The sequence below is a fragment of the Oryctolagus cuniculus genome, chromosome 10 (genome assembly GCF_051225735.1).
Source record: "Oryctolagus cuniculus isolate XC-2025 breed Fujian yellow rabbit chromosome 10, ASM5122573v1, whole genome shotgun sequence".
NCBI lineage: Eukaryota > Metazoa > Chordata > Mammalia > Lagomorpha > Leporidae > Oryctolagus > Oryctolagus cuniculus.
In genome coordinates, this window is record NC_142876.1 from 71175734 (window position 1) to 71190871 (window position 15138).

The window sequence follows — 15138 nt, forward strand, 5'->3', positions numbered from 1 at the left end:
GAGCAAGCTCCACATAAGGCTAAGTGATCTACCCTTCTGCTCCTATTGAGGATATTCTTTCCTGAACCTTTGTAAAACACAAGTAAACATAGTCAAGGCAGGCATCCAAGAATAAGAGGCCAAGAAAAGGAACATGAACATAGTTGTGATCACACTGATGAGATACAACCACACAAGCATTCTTAGTGTATGGTTTTAATTATTTTTTGTAATAAATAAATATAAAGTGTAAAGGGAGGAACCGTATTACCACAACATAGAAAAACTTCATATTGTATTTTGTTCACTTAAAATTCTAGGAACCAGGGCCGGTGCCATGGCTCACTAGGTTAATCCTCCGCCTGCGGCACCAGCAACCCATATGAGTGACAGGTTCTAGTCCCAGTTGCTCCTCTTCCAGTACAACTCTCTGCTGTGGCCTGGGAAGGCAGTGGAGGATGGCCCAGGTGCTTGGGCTCCTGTACCTGCATGGGAGACCAGGAGGAAGCACCTGACTCCTGGCTTCAGATTTGCATAGACCTGGCCATAGCAGTCATTTGGTGGGTGAACCAATGGAAGGAAGACCTTTCTTTCTGTCTCTCTCTCTCTCACTATCTCTAACTCTATCTGTCAAATAAATTTAAAAAATTAAAATACCATGAACCATCTCCTTCTGTGTTAATGTGTGTGTGTGTGTGTGTGTGTATATATATATATATATACACATATTTTTTTGACAGGCAGAGTGGACAGTGAGAGAGAGAGACAGAGAGAAAGGTCTTCCTTTACTGTTGGTTCACCCTCCAGTGGCCACTGTGGCCGGTGAGCTGTGGCCGGTGCACCGCGCTGATCTGATGGCAGGAGCCAGGTGTTTCTCCTGGTCTCCCATGGGGTGCAGGGCCCAAGCACTTGGGCCATCCTCCACTGCATTCCGGGCCACAGCAGAGAGCTGGCCTGGAAGAGGGGCAACCGGGACAGAATCCGGTGCCCCGACTGGGACTAGAATCCGATGTGCGGGTGCCGCAAGGCAGAGGATTAGCCTAGTGAGCTGCGCCGCTGGCCTAATTTATATATTTCTATGCTGCTATCTTTTTATTTAACTTTTTTCATAAAGTCCAAAGTAGGGAGATCAGTTTATCCCCATCCTATCATGGAACTCCAATCACTGCAGTCTTTTGCAATCTTGCTTCACCTATCTCCTCCCTGACTTTGTTGTTTTGTTATTGTTAAACTATTTTTTCATTATTCCATTTGTGGTATTCAAACACTTATATAACCTTTCTTTCTTTGTATATATTTGAAAGGGAGAATGATATCTTCCATCTTCTGGCTCACTCCCCCAGAGCTGGCAATAGCTGGGGCTGGGCCAGACCAAAATCAGGAGCCTAGAACTCAGTAAGGGTCTCCCAGGTGGAAGCCAGAGACACAAGCACTTTGGCCATCATCTTCTGCCTTCCTTGATGCACATTAGAAGGAAGCTGGATTGTAAGTGGAGCCAGGATTCTGATAGGAGATGCTGGCATCCCAATCAGCTACTGTGTCACTATCCCAGAGGTCCCTGTTTTGTTTATGTATCTTGGATAGATTTTTTTTAAACCACCAGTAAACTACCCATTTAAACCACCTCTGATCATATCCAGTAAAATTAACAACAGTTCATCTCATGCCCAGGCCATATTCAAACCTCTCCAAGAGCCTCAAAAATCCTAGTTGCACACAGTAGTTTTAAAGTAAGGATGCTCATTACCTCGAGTTGTATAATTTAGTCATCCCTCTGTGTCACTTAGTTATTTGTAGTGTTTTGCTATTATGAAAAACTAGTGTTAAAATTTACAACAAAGTCCTGAGCTCTGGTGTTTAGGTTTGAATAATAACACACATTTAAGACGTACCTATGACACTTCTCCCAACCCCCCCCCCCAAATAATCCTATACCAATTTATATTTCTACCAGCCATGTCAGTGTTACCAATTCACCTACATTTTGATGAAAAGTTATTTCTTATCTCCAATGTCATGTAATTCTTAAATATTTACATAAAATGCTAGATTACCACAATAAATACACATGAAAAATTTCTAGAGCAGACTGAAGATTTTTTTTCTGGACTATCCATACCCCCAAAAAACTAGGAAAACATGGGAGTCCAGATATGCTCCACACTACTTAGAAACTGTTGTATAATACAATTATGCCATATGGTCTGATAACAATATATTTAATATAGCTTACAGATTTTTCTAAGGAACATATTTGTTGAAATAAGAACTCAATAAAGTAATTTTTATTCTGTTAATACCAAAAATAATTGCCACAAGAGCCTCTGAAAAGGCCAGGGTCTTAAGCAGTAGTAGTCTCCTGAGTGCCTAATTGTGTAGGATGCTGGTATTTCACATGCCGGGAATAACTTAACTATTCCTCTGCAAATTAAGTAAAACACTTAAGTAAGCTGCCTTATCACGTTTCACTCGTTTTCTCTCAGTTTTCACAAATAGCTAATCTTACTGAAAGAACCACCATTTAAACAAAAAATTAAGAACAAAGAATGTGTCAATGCCTTTGCCTCAATCTACCAGCTAAGTTATTCAAACTCTTTATTTCTTAAAATGCCAGCTTACTATGTGTGAGTCACAGTGCAGTCTGAGGGTCCAGTGTGAGCAGAGGCTGCAGGAATGTGAGTGTGCGCATCTCCTCCTACCTTCGCCTTGGGCACCAGCAGGTCAGTGGCTCTGTGGCACAGTGGGTTAACACCCTGGCCGGAAGCTCCAGCATCCCATATGGGCACCGGTTGTAGGTTCTAGTCCCAGCTGCTCCACTTCCCATCCAGCTCTCTGCTGTGGCCTGGGAAAGCAGTAGAAGATGGCCCAAGTCCTTGGGCCCCTGCACTGCGTGAGAGACCTGGAAGAAGCTCCTGGTTTTGGATCAGTGCAGCTCCAGTCATTGTGACCAATTGGGGAGAGAACCATCGGATGGAAGACCTCTCACTCTGCCTCTCCTCTCTCTGTGTAACTCTGACTTGCAAATAAATAAATAAATCTTAAAAAAAAAGAAAAGAAATCTGCAAAGGCTACACACCATCCTCCTCACAGTAACTAATATTCGTATTTTTAGTGATTTTCAGTTACAAACCCCGCCTGAGAAGTCAGGTGTAATGGAGCCATTTAAACCTCAAGAATATAAAATATGGTCAGATAACAATACATTTAACATAGTTTACAAATTTCTCTAAGAACATATTTGTTTAAATAAGAAATCAATAAAATAATTTTTATTCTGTTAATATAAAAAATAACTGTCACAATGAGTCACTGAAAATTGTCATTTCTATAAGTTTTCTCTATGCATTCATAAAAATACAAAAATATTATTTTACTTTAGAAAGAAATGTCATCTGTGAGTAGTCAGTCTCTATTTAGTACTCACACAAACTATAAATTAAAAACTTTTTTTTTTTTTAGTTGAAAGGCAGAGTTAAAGAGAAAGAAAGGGAGAAAAAAGATCTTCCATTTGCTGGTTCACTCCTCAAATGGTAATAATGGTTAGGGCTGGGTCAGACCCATGCAGGGAGTCAAGAGCTTCATCCCGTCTCCCCACTGAGTAGCAGGGTCCCAAGCACCTGGGTCATCTGCTGCTGCTTTCCCAGTGCATTATCAGGGAGCTGGATAAGAAGTGGAGAAGCCATGACTGGAACCAGTGCACCCAAGGTATGTTAACCTTACAGGAGCCAGTTTTAAACCACTGCACCACAATGTCAGGCCCAAACACTTTTAAATTCATCCTTAAATTTTAAAATTTATGTCTGAACAGATTATAAAGTATTTATTAATAGGAAGAAGTGCTCAAACGTCAGTCTTTTGGCTATTATTTCAAATACTGGAGATATTTAATTATGTAAACCACAGATAGAAGCAGGAATCAAGAACATAAGTGGTAATTATAATCTGTTAACTTTTTAAAATAGATTTATTTTATTTTATCTTATTTTGAAAGACAGAGTTACAAAGAGAGGTAGAGCCAAAGAGAGAGGTCTTCCATCCGGTGGTTCACTCCCCCAAATGGCCACAATGGCCAGAGCTGAGCTGATCCAAAGCCAGGAGCCAGGAGCTTCTTCCAGGTCTCCCATGTGGGTGCAGAGGTCCATGGACTTGGGCCATCTTCTACTACTTTCCCAGCCCACAGCAGAGAGCTGGATCAGAAGTGCAGCAGCTGGGACTTGAACTGGTGCCCATATGGGATGCCGGCACTACAGGCTGGGACTCTAATCCTCTGTGCCACAGCACCAGCCCCAATCTATGTTAACTTACAACCATTTTGGTTTTATAAACCAGTTCATCTAAAAGACTAAAGCTTCTCCACCTCCAGGACATGAAATAGGAAGAAATGGGAAAGAGGCGAGCTGAAGTGGGAATGGCCAATCCATGAACTGACATAGGAGGGTGCACAGTCTATCGTGATCCAACAGAAACACGACAATGTTGCCTTAGACACAGTAGAAAGACAAGGTACAAATGCCAACTCTATCACTTTTTGTTTCTGTAATCTGGCTAAAACTGCTTTACTCAGTGATACTAAAAAGGAGCTGTTACCACTGCCTAGAGTGTTGAAAATACATGCTCCTGTTTTCTTTGTCACCAAAGCTGGTAGGAAAGAGGGGATGCCAGAGACTGTGAGAATTTGGAAGACAATACTACACAGCTGAATTAAACTCAAAAAAGGAATCCCAAAGATACAGCACCAAATATTCACGTAGAAATGGTGATATATGTGCTAATTTTTGAGGCAAGCTGTTACCAAGAAAAAAAAAAGGATAATTATTTCTTACTCAAAAACCTACTACAATTTTGCCATTCATTTTTTAAACTGAATTTTATTGGTAAATCATGTTACTAAGGGTAATATCACTTATGGTTTTTATGTCATAATTTCAACAGACACATGACATTAGTAACTTATATTCATGATGATTCCACTAACATATAAGCATATATGCTGATACGTATGTCGTACATACGAAAATATCTTACTAGTTCACTGTCTTCTAAAGTAGATGTGCTTGAACATTCAAAATCCTATGTATTTTTCATTAAAATTACTTTATTTTTATTTGTTGATTTTACACATGGGCATTACAATTTCATAAAAATTATCCAACAGTTGTAGTAGGTGCTGTGGTGTAGTGGGTTAAGCAACTATATGCAGTGACAGCATACCATATGGGCACCTGTTTGAGTTCTGGGTGCTATAGTTCCAATCCAGCTGCCTTCTATGGCCTGGGAAAGCAGTGGAATATGGCCCATGTCCTTGGGCCCCTGCACTCACATGGGAGACCGGGAAGAAGCTCCTTGGTCCTGGCTTTGGATTAGCCCAGCTCCAGCCATCGCTGCAATTTGCAGAATGAACCAACAGTTGGAAAATTTCTCTCTCTTTCTGCCTCTGCCTCTCCCTCTCTGTAACTGCATTTCAAGTAAAACAAATAAATATTTTAAAATAATTTACCAACAGTATAATACTCCTGTAGATAAGAGTAATTCAGTACCAACAGGGGTGAAAGGTTTCTATGTTTGCTTCTTCCTGGTGTCAGAAGTACTTACTTCATAGCATGTTATGAGCTGAGACACTGGCACTTCACAAGTACTCAGTCATAGTGCCTATTACTGCTAGTTTTATTATCAGTAAATACAAAGTCTGCTTTTAAAAGTACTTATCATTCATGAAGAAAAGCAATAGGCACTATCATAGTAGTCCTCTTTTCTCTATATTGAGTTGGTCCTTTGAAAATTGGGAAAATAAAATTAGAAAATTAAAAAAGAATTTCCTAGTCTATAAATAAAGTAAAAAATAATGAGTAGATGAAATGCATGAGACAATATTAAACCATTACATTGGCGCTGGCATTATGGCAAGGTGAGTTAAGCCTCACTTACGAGCCAGAATCCCATATGAGTACTTGTTCAAGTCCCTGCTGCTCCACTTCAGATCCATGTTATATGCCTGGGATCATAGCAGAAGATGGCCCAAGTATCTGGGCCCCTGCCATACACTTCAGAAAGCCATATGGAGTTCCAGGCTCCTGGCTTGGCCTGGCTCAGCCCTGGCCATTGTGACCATTTGGGAAGTGGAACAGAGGACAGAAGACCTCTCTCTGTCTCTCCTCTCTGTAACTCTGCCTTACAAATAAATTAAAAACATCTTAAAAAAAATAAACCATTATTTTGTCAAATTGAAAATAACTACTGTACACATACACAGTGCCTATATAATATCTTATTTAACACTGTTTTTAAAAAACATCAAGTATTAGCTTTTTCTAAAAATAATTATGTAACATATTTGTCATCTTATTCACAAGCACATTTTAGCCAAATAAAATTACTTAAGTGCCTTTTTGATTAAATAAAGCCAAATTAAAATACTTACTGACTTAACATGGGTTTCCCTAAATCACTTTTTAAAATATTTCATTTTAGTTATACACTTAAAAATCTGGTCTTAAGTCAGTATACTTTAAATATATATTTGATACTGAAATCCAAAGAGTTATCAATATTTTGTCAACAAAATATTGTCAGAGGGAAAACAAACCTTGAATTAAAGCTCCAGAACTAAGGAGTCTAATCACAATGTGCAGCTTTGACGAGCCTAGTCTACTCACGTACCACCTCTCACATTATAATTTTGATTTCTCAGAAATATTTACCCAAAAGTTATAACATTTCACTTTTCTTTCAACCAGTTTATATAAAATTAAGTGATTTAATTGAACTATAAATCAATGTTGATATAAATAGAAACTTTATATTATTTAACCAAAGCATATTATTTATCTCTGAAATTGCTATGAACCAAACAAATTTTTCACTTAATTTTAAGAATCATATTGTAAGTTTTCACAGAAAAGTTTTCTTCCTGGACAGTGCAGCAAGCTAATGCTAAGTTATAACTAAATTCATCAGCTCAACATTTATTTTGCCTGGAAACCAGCATGCTGAACAGCATGCATTTATGGATCACTTTTGATTAGTTTCAGAGATTCTATAAATGGGCCGGTGCCATGGCTCACTTGGCTAATCCTCCACCTGCGGTGCTGGCACCCCGGGTTCTAGTCCTGGTTGGGCGCCGGATTACGTCCTGGTTGCTCCTCTTCCAGGCCAGCTTTCTGCTGTGGCCCGGGAGGGCAGTGGAGGATGGCCTAGGTGCTTGAGCCTTGCACCTGCATGGGAGACCAGGAGGAAGCACCTAGCTCCTGGCTTTGGATTGGCGCAGTGCCAGCCGTGGCGGCCATTTGCAGGGTGAACCAATGGAAGGAAGACCTTTCTCTCTGTCTCTCTCTCTCTCTCTCTCACTGTCTAACTCTGCCTGTCAAAAAAAAAAAAAAAAGATTCCATAAATGGAATACTCTTGTCCAGGCAAGGTTTGCATCAGCTTTCTGCTCCATACCTTACTCTAGTGCCTCTGACATCAACTGCACACTCCTGTCTTCCACATCGTGTATTAGTGCTCTCAAATAAAATGACAGTATTGACTCAGACTGAAAGCAACTTGGAAAATTTCCTTGAACAATTTTGTTTTCAAAATTTCTAGTTATACAATCCCAAATCTAGAGGGGGGCCGGAAAGTGCAGCAAACTCACTACCGGAAAGAAGGAAAAAAATACCTTCGGGGTTTCTCTTCCCCCTAACCTTGCAAAGGTTGCAAGGCCCCAAGGCTTGAAGAATTCCCAAGAGACAAAGAGCAGGCCCCCTCTCTGGATTTACATATCAACTGGGAGAGCTAAGGAACTGAGTCACTACAATTCAGTAGCCTAGGCAACCCAGTGGGAGTCCAGAGGAGCCTAAAGGGACTCTGGGGGTATAAGCCAGAGACTGGAAGCTAAATACCATCAATTCTGCACAGCCGTGCGGTGCGGTGTTACTTACCCCCTGAATAAATAAAATAAATAAATAAATAAATAAATAAATAAATTTAAAGAGAGAGATTTACCACACATAACCTGAGGGTGTCACCTTTGCACACCCTTAACCAGGAAGAACCAAGCAGAGCTCTCAGCCCGCACCCATCTCAGGCCTCCAAGGCTCCTCCAACAGCAGGCAGTCCACTTAACATGGACATAGTATAAAATAAAATAAAAAAAAAAAACGCACAGTGACGCAAGAAGAATTAACTATGCCAAGTAACAAACACAGAAATCGAGGGAACAAGATCAACGATGACACTATGATGCCTCCAAATAAACAAAACACCCCAAACCAAGATTATGAAGATGATGAGATAGAAGAAATGCAAGATACGGATTTCAAAAAATTTATGATAAGAACGTTTAGAAGTTTTCAAAAGCAAATCCTTGAACTACAGAAATCCTTATTGGACAAGATTGAAAATCTCTCTCGTGAAAATGAAATTTTAAGGAAGAATCAAAATGAAACTCAGAAACTAGTAGAAAAGGAAAGTGTGATAGTGAAGAGAAATCAGAATGAAATGAAGAGCTCAATAGATCAAATGACAAACACATTAGAAAGCTGTAAAAACAGAATGGGTGAAGCAGAAGAGAGAATATCGGAATTAGAAGATAGAGCACAGGAAAACATACAGTCAAACCAAAGAAAAGAAGAGGAAATTACAAATCTAAAAAATATTGTTGGGAATCTACAGGATACTATTAAAAAAACCAACAATCGAGTTCTAGGAGTTCCTGAAGGCATGGAGAGAGAGAAAGGATTAGAAGGCCTTTTTAGTGAGATACTAGCAGAGAACTTTCCAGGTTTGGAGAAGGACAGAGACATCCTAGTACAGGAAGCTCATGGAACCCCCAATAAACATGACCAAAAGAGATCCTCACCACGACACGTGGTAATTAAACTTACCACAGTGAAACATAAAGAAAAGATCCTAAAATGTGCAAGAGAGAAACGTCAGATTACTCTCAGAGGATCTCCAATCAGACTCACAGCAGACTTCTCATCAGAAACACTACAGGCTAGGAGGGAATGGCGAGACATAGCACAGGTGCTAAGAGAGAAAAATTGCCAGCCCAGAATATTATATCCTGCCAAGCTCTCATTTGTGAATGAAGGTGAAATAAAGACCTTTCATAGCAAACAGAAATTGAAAGACTTTGTGGCCACTCGTCCGGCCCTGCAAAAGATACTTAAAGATGTGCTACACTCAGAAACACAGAAACACGGCCATCAATATGAAAGAAGGGAAAGGAAGAACACCTACCAGTAAAAGAGCATGGGAAGCTCAAAGCATATACTAGAAAATATTTCCGGGAAAATGGCAGGGCAAAGTCACTACGTATCAATAGTCACATTGAACATTAATGGTCTGAATTCTTCAGTTAAAAGACACCGTTTGGCTGACTGGCTCACAGAACACAACCCAACTATTTGTTGCCTACAAGAAACACATCTCTCTAACAAAGAGGCATGCAGACTGAAAGGGAAAGGTTGGAAAAAGATATTCCATGCCAACAGAAACCAAAAAAAAGGCAGGTGTACCCATATTAATATCAGACAAAATAAACTTTAATACAAAAACTGTTAAGAGAGACAAAGAGGGACACTATATAATGATTAAGGGTTCAATTCAACAGGAAGATGTAACTATTATAAATGTATATACACCTAATTACAGGGCACCGGTCTATTTAAAAGATATGTTAAGGGACTTAAAGGGAGATTTAGATTCCAATACAATAGTACTGGGGGACTTCAACACTCCACTCTCAGAAATAGACAGATCATCCAGACAGAAGATCAACAAGGAAACAGCAGATTTAATCGACACTATTGCCCAAATGGATCTAACAGATATCTACAGAACTTTCAACCCTACATCTACAGACTTCACATTCTTCTCAGCAGTGCATGGAACCTTCTCTAGGATTGATCACATACTAGGCCATAAAGCAAGTCTCAGCAAATTTAAAAGAATTAGAATCATACCATGCAGCTTCTCAGACCACAGCGGAATGAAGCTGGAAATTAGCAACTCAGGAAACCCCAGAAAGTATGCAAACACATGGAGACTGAACAACATGCTCCTGAATGAACACTGGGTCATTCAAGAAATCAAAAGAGAAATCAAAAACTTTCTGGAAGTAAATGAAGACAACAACACAACATATCAAAACTTCTGGGATACAGCAAGCAGTATTGAGAGGCAAGTTTATAGCAATAGGTGCCTATATCAAGAAATCGGAAAGGTACCAAATAAATGAGCTTTCAGCGCATCTCAAGGACCTAGAAAAACTGCAGCAAACCAAACCCAAATCTAGTAGGAGAAGAGAAATAATTAAAACCAGAGAAGAAATTAACAGGATTGAATCAAAAAAAAAACATTACAAAAAATCAGCCAAGCGAGAAGCTGTTTTTTTGAAAAAATGAACAAAATTGACACCCCATTGGCCCAACTAACTAAAAAAAGAAGAGAAAAGACCCAAATCAATAAAATCAGAGATGAAAAAGGAAACTTAACAACAGACACCACAGAAATAAAAAGAATCATCAGAAATTACTACAAGGACCTGTATGCCAGCAAACAGGAAAACCTATCAGAAATGGATAGATTCCTGGACACATGCAATTTACCAAAATTGAACCATGAAGACATAGAAAACCTAAATAGACCCATAACTGAAACAGAAATTGAAACAGTAATTAAGGCCCTCCCAACAAAGAAAAGCCCAGGACCAGATGGATTCACTGCTGAATTCTACCAGACATTTAAAGAAGAACTAATCCCATTTCTTCTCAAACTATTCAGAACAATCGAAAAAGAGGGAATCCTCCCAAATTCTTTCTATGAAGCCAGCATCACCTTAATCCCTAAGCCAGACAAAGATGCAGCACTGAAAGAAAATTACAGACCAATATCCCTGATGAACATAGATGCAAAAATCCTCAATAAAATTCTGGCCAATAGAGTACAACAACACATCAGGAAAATCATCCACCCAGACCAAGTGGGATTCATCCCTGGTATGCAGGGATGGTTCAACATTCCCAAATCAATCAATGTGATTCACCACATCAACAGACTGCAAAAGAAAAACCATATGATTATCTCAATTGATGCAGAGAAAGCATTTGATAAAATTCAACACCCTTTCATGATGAAAACTCTAAGCAAATTGGGTATAGAAGGAACATTCCTCAATATAATCAAAGCAATTTATAAAGAACCCACAGCCAGCATCCTATTGAATGGGGAAAAGTTGGAAGCATTTCCACTGAAATCTGGCACCAGGCAGGGATGCCCACTCTCACCACTGCTATTTAACATAGTTCTGGAAGTTTTAGCCAGAGCCATCAGACAAGAAAAAGAAATCAAAGGAATACAAATCGAGAAGGAAGAAGTCAAACTATCCCTCTTTGCAGACGATATGATTCTGTACTTAGAGGATCCAAAGAACTCTACTAAGAGACTATTGGAACTCATAGAGGAGTTTGGCAAAGTGGCAGGATATAAAATCAATGCACAAAAATCAACAGCCTTTGTTTACACAAGCAATGCCATGACTGAGAAAGAACTGCTAAGATCAATCCCATTCACACGTGGATTTCCACGTGCAGAAGCATGAAGCAAGACCCCTACCTTACACCTTACACAAAAATCCATTCAACATGGATTAAAGACCTAAATCTATGACCTGACACCATCAAGTTATTAGAGAACATTGGAGAAACCCTTTAAGATATTGGCACAGGCAAAGAGTTTCTGGAAAAGACCCGGGAGGCACAGGCAGTCAAAGCCAAAATCAACTATTGGGATTGCATCAAATTGAGAAGTTTCTGTACTGCAAAAGAAACAGTCAGGAGAGTGAAGAGACAACCGACAGAATGGGAAAAAATATTTGCAAACTATGCAACTGATAAAGGGTTGATAACCAGAATCTACAAAGAAATCAAGAAACTCCACAAAAACAAAACCAACAACCCACTTGAGAGATGGGCCAAGGACCTCAACAGACATTTTTCAAAAGAGGAAATCCAAATGGCCAACAGGCACATGAAAAAATGTTCAAGGTCACTAGCAATCAGGGAAATGCAAATCAAAACCACAATGAGGTTTCACCTCACCCCTGTTAGAATGTCTCACACAGAAATCTACCAACAACAGATGCTGGCGAGGATGTTGGGAGAAAGGGACACTAACCCACTGTTGGTGGGAATGCAAACTGGTCAAGCCACTGTGGAAGTCAGTCTGGAGATTCCTCAGAAACCTGAAGATAACCCTACCGTTCGACCCAGCCATCCCACTCCTTGGAATTTACCCAAAGGAATTTAAAGTGGCAAACAAAAAAGCGGTCTGCACCCTAATGTTTATTGCAGCACAATTCACAATAGCCAAGACCTGGAACCAACCTAAATGCCCATCAACGGTAGACTGGATAAAGAAATTATGGGATATGTACTCTTTAGAACACTATACCGCAGTAAGAAACAATGAAATCCAGTCATTTGCAACAAAATGGAGGAATCTGGAACACATCAAGCTGAGTGAAGTAAGCCAGTCCCAAAGGGACAAATACCATATGTTCTCCCTGATCGGTGACAACTGACTGAACACCAAAAAGGAAACCTGTTGAAGTGAAATGGACACTATGGGAAATGGTGACTTGATCAGCATAGCCCTGACTGTTAATGAACAACTTAATACATTATCCCTCTTAGTAGTTTTTTTGTCTGTTCTACTTGATATGACTGGTTTAATTCTGTAATTATCACACAGTTATTCTTAAGTGTTGAAAATTAACTGAATGTGATCCCTGTTAAACATAAGAGTGGGAATAAGAGAGGGAAGAGATGTATAATTTGGGACATGCTCAAGCTGACTTGCCCCAAATGGTAGAGTTAAAAACATACCAGGGGATTCCAATTCAATCCCATCAAGGTGGCATGTACCAATGCCATCTCACTAGTCCAAGTGATCAATTTCAGTTCACAATTGATCATAATGAAAGGACTAAGAGTCAAAGGGAGCACATAAACAAGTCTAGTACCTGCTAACACTAACCGATAGAATAAATAAAGGGGAGAGGGATCCAACATGGGAAGTGAGATACTCAGCAGACTCATAGAATGGCGGATGTCCTAAATAGCACTCTGGCCTCAGAATCAGCCCTAAAGGCACTCGGATCTGGCTGAAAAGCCCATGAGAGTATTTCAGGCATGGAAAGCCAAGACACTCTGGCAAAAGATCTCTGCGAGTGAGATCCCAGTGGAAAGTACAGGTCTTCAAAGAAGGAGGTACCTTTCTCTGAAGGGAGGAGAGAACCCCCACTTTGACTATGACCTTGTCTAAACAAGATAAGAGTCGGAGAACTCAAGGGGCTTCCATAGCCTTGGAAACTCATAACTGGTGCAGAGGGAGATTACTGATGCCATAAACAGGAGTGTCAATTTGTAAAGTCAACAACAGGAGTCACGGTGCACTTACTCCTCATGTAGGATCTCTGTCCTTAATGTGCTGTACATTGAGGCTTAATGCTATAACGAGTACTCAAACAATATATTTCACTTTGTGTTTCTATGGGGGTGCAAACTGTTGAAATCTTTACTTAATGTATACTAAACTGACCCTCTGTAAAAAAAAAAAAAAGAAATTATCAACTCCCAACTTGACTCTCACTGGGATTAAACATGACAATAGGTCTGATCTGATTTCATCATCATTTAAAAAAAATCATCTATTATTTTTCACTTTATGTTTCTGTGTGGGAGCAAACTGTTGAAATCCTTACTTAATGTATACTAAGCTGATCTTCTGTATATTCAGATAATCGAAAATGAATCTTGATGTGAATGGAAGGGGAGAGGGAGTGGGAAAAGGGAGGGTTGTGGGTGGGAGGGACGGTATGGGGGGGGAAGCCATTGTAATCCATAAGTCGTACTTTGGAAATTTATATTCATTAAATAAAAGATAAAAAAAAAACCCTATCATCATCTTACACTCTCACGTTTGATTTTCTTACATATTTCTGTAACTCAAGTCCAGTAAACCTCATGTCACTGTGACCTCAATCTTGGGAAAATGGCCACTGGGCTTCCCTGACCTATCCCAACCCAGCACAACCCTTCTTCTACTCCCTTTTCTCATTGTGTTTGAACCTTTATGAATGAACAGTGGGCTGAGTCTCTGAAACCCAGAAATCCAATCAATGCAAATAAAATTAATTGAACAGTTTACCTTGTGGCTAAAGTGTACTATTTCTGCATAAGCAATAATCCTAAGAAGCTGTTTTCAGTTTTAGAGCTTTTCTGATATGCTGACCGTAAATTTGGAACATACAGAGAAGTATACAGAAAATAAAAATTACAAGTAATCATTGCACCCAGTATTAAAAGGTTTTCATTTAAGACAACTTTAAAGATTATAATGTAAATATACATTTGTAGTAGATTTTTTTAAAACACCGACAAAATACTGACAAAATTCCTACTAAAACAAAAAAGAATAGCCAATTTTCCTTTTTAAAGATCTCTATCAAACTGACAAAAAAAAAACCAGGGTTTTATAATTTTAATGAAGGTCCAAAATTTATAAGACACAGAAACAAAACATAGTAACCACAGATCACCTACTTACTTAATGTTGGACAAGAAGGGAGCAAATTCAGACTGGCAGTATGTGTACCAAAAGTTGAGTCTGGCCTTCAGTGTAACAATGTGAAACCAAATATTCCCACTTCCCTAACCCTCTATCCCAAAGGTGTGAGGAGAAAATGAGACAGTAAACTCTTTTCCATCTTACTCTGTGTCTTTGATATACCTCCTTAAAGTCTTGTGTAGCAATAGAAGACTGAGTATTTTCTCAAAGCACCACTACCTCAGAGCCCCAAAATAACCAAATAGGACTAGGCCAATCAGGTCAAATGAAATAGGTACAACCTCTGTTATACCTTTTCCTGTCAAATGACCAATCATGCTAAACAAATTATTCCATGTAATTTTAAAACAAGTTTGAGTAATAACTATTTGTTTTTTATAAGCATTTTTATCATGCATTTAGGTTTTTCTTAGCTAGAGGGTACAAGACTAAAATACAACAAAGAAATATTTATCTCACTCTCCCAAATTAATCATTACTACTATTGTAGTCCCACCTTTTAGATATACCCTAACATGTTTGGTTGTATAATACTGTAAATATATCCT

The 15138-nt window shown here is 39.1% G+C and overlaps 1 long non-coding RNA gene across 2 annotated transcripts in view; it reads right to left on the bottom strand.

Annotated features, from left to right (window-relative positions):
- The window catches only part of LOC138844064 (uncharacterized), an 87443-nt gene that overhangs the window by 30980 nt on the left and 41325 nt on the right, over window positions 1–15138 (bottom strand). The window lies entirely within an intron of this gene.